Here is a 2,059-nt window from a genome sequence, read left to right as displayed (position 1 = left end):
ACACACACACACACACACACACACACACACACACACACACACAATGATATACACACATTTACACATCCCTCCCTCCCCTCACCCCAGTCTCTGTCTGGTGTAACACACACAAAAAAACTGCCTCAACCATATAAAAAAAATCTGTTACTGTATTTTGGACATAAAAATATTAAGCACTAAGTTCTAACATGTTATTAAAACTCAAAATAGAAAATTAGAATAGGCTCAACATGCGTTTTAGTTCGAGGCGTCGTGAAATCTCCAATTGTTATTTTTAAGGGCCAAACTCGACGAATTCAGATTTTTCTGGTAAATCAATAGAAGCCAGGGTGAAGAATCATTTTTAATCGATTCATTTTTGACGGCCTACAACTAGATCAATCATTGTCTGAAATCTTAAATCAGCTATTTCCAGTGGTTTTTAAAACTGTGTATTTCAACCGGTATTTTCCCCAGCAGTTTGAAATGAACAATAAATTGAGAAAATGGCAAAAAAATTTGAATCAAAACTAAATTTTAGAGAAAACACTTACTGAAAAACTCTTGAATTAAAGGTGACAAATCCATCGACTAAGGTTCACAACCCGTTTGACACCTAGAAGAGAAAAGCAATTTGTCGAACATCAAATTACTGAGACCTTTTGAGTCTTTGCAATAAAAAGTTGAACTCACACTGCAGTTGAAGTACAAAATAACATCAAGAAACAGGAGACGGATGATTACTGAAGACACTCTGCATGTTACCTGCTGTAAACTTTGCAAGACATGAAGGAATCCCACAGAGGTCACCCTCACTGAGTCACAAAGTTTTTCTTTCCACTTTGCGGAGAGTTTTCAGTGGCAAAATCCTCAAATTCAGCAAAGTTTAGCGGCATTTAGGCCCACCAGCCGAACAGAGTCAGGTTCAAATACAAAGCCATACGTGCCAGACTCACAATGCAGAGTGTGCCAGAGAGCCCAGACTCCCTTTAAGCGCCACAAGCTTTGTCAGGCTTTTGTCCCTCTGTTGATCAGTAAAACCCCAGAGCTGGTCTTAATTACCTTCAGACTTCTTCATTAACTCCCTCCTGACGACCAGAGGGAGTCGGGGGAGATGGGGGGTTCGGGTCACTTCAGTGTTTGTCCGTCATACCTTTGAAGATGTCAAAGTTTCACAGGAAGATGAAATCCATCAGCCCGTCAGCGGTGGCATGGTCGGAAAAGCGTCGAGACCTCCTGCTGAGAGGCTCCCTGAAGACTTACTTCTCTGATAATTGCATCAGCTCTTTTTTTGTTTGTTTGCTTTAAATGTTGCCGCAAAAAAGAAAAAAAAAGAAAAAAAAAGAAAAAACCCTCACGAACTAACTTTTCCAGCTCCCTGGTCTGTCCTGGGTCCGTAAGTAGTTTCCCGTAACAACAATAATAATAATAAGAAGAAGAAGAAAAAGTTGCCCTCTGTTTGTTGTCAGTTTATGGCGCATCGGCCTGGAGACGCAGATGTCGCTCGGTTACACGGAGCTGGGACCCTTTTCCACCCATGTCTGGGCTGTCACACTGTGTGACCATGCATGAGTGAATCCACGGAGTCATCTGCCTGTCCGGAGTCACACCACGCCCCGTGTCAACCTGCCCACCCCACCCCCTCCACCCACCCAAAAATAAAACTGTGGGCAAAAAAAGGAAGAAATAAATAAATAAAAAGCGCCAATATTTAAAGTATTTCCAATAAAACCAATTAAAAAAACTGCTTTGGGATTAATGCAAGTCTTAAACTAGTTAATAATTAATTTAATAATAAGAATACAGTCACATGACATGCAACAATACCTTGATGCATGCCATGATCTAGCTTGACCACAAATTAATTTTAGAAATATTAATACCTTGTAATTAAAAAGTTATCTTTTCTACTGCATTTAAAAACTGAACTAAGAATAACAGATGCACTGATTGCAGTTTTCTGGCCGATCGCCTGCCAATTCCAACTTTAACCGATGCACAATACACAGTTAGAGAATGGTGGAATGACATTGAGTAATAAAGGCTATCTAACACTTAATGCTGTTGTTATTAACCTGAC

The 2,059-nt window shown here is 40.0% G+C and overlaps 1 protein-coding gene and 1 long non-coding RNA gene across 2 annotated transcripts in view; one reads left to right on the top strand and one right to left on the bottom strand.

Annotated features, from left to right (window-relative positions):
* Positions 1-1,556, bottom strand: part of LOC103156383 (gap junction alpha-3 protein-like) — a 7,699-nt gene extending 6,143 nt beyond the window's left edge. The window contains exons 1-2 of the mRNA XM_007578400.2: positions 1,042-1,556; positions 534-595 (exon numbers count right to left, since the gene is read on the bottom strand). The gene's annotated coding sequence lies outside the window, so the exon portion shown is untranslated. The remainder of the gene's footprint in view (positions 1-533; positions 596-1,041) is intronic.
* Positions 1-2,059, top strand: part of LOC107833897 (uncharacterized) — a 46,023-nt gene that overhangs the window by 13,225 nt on the left and 30,739 nt on the right. The window lies entirely within an intron of this gene.

This window comes from Poecilia formosa, unplaced genomic scaffold (assembly GCF_000485575.1).
Source record: "Poecilia formosa unplaced genomic scaffold, Poecilia_formosa-5.1.2 Scaffold477, whole genome shotgun sequence".
NCBI classification, from domain to species: domain Eukaryota; kingdom Metazoa; phylum Chordata; class Actinopteri; order Cyprinodontiformes; family Poeciliidae; genus Poecilia; species Poecilia formosa.
This window is presented reverse-complemented; position numbering and strand designations above follow the sequence as displayed.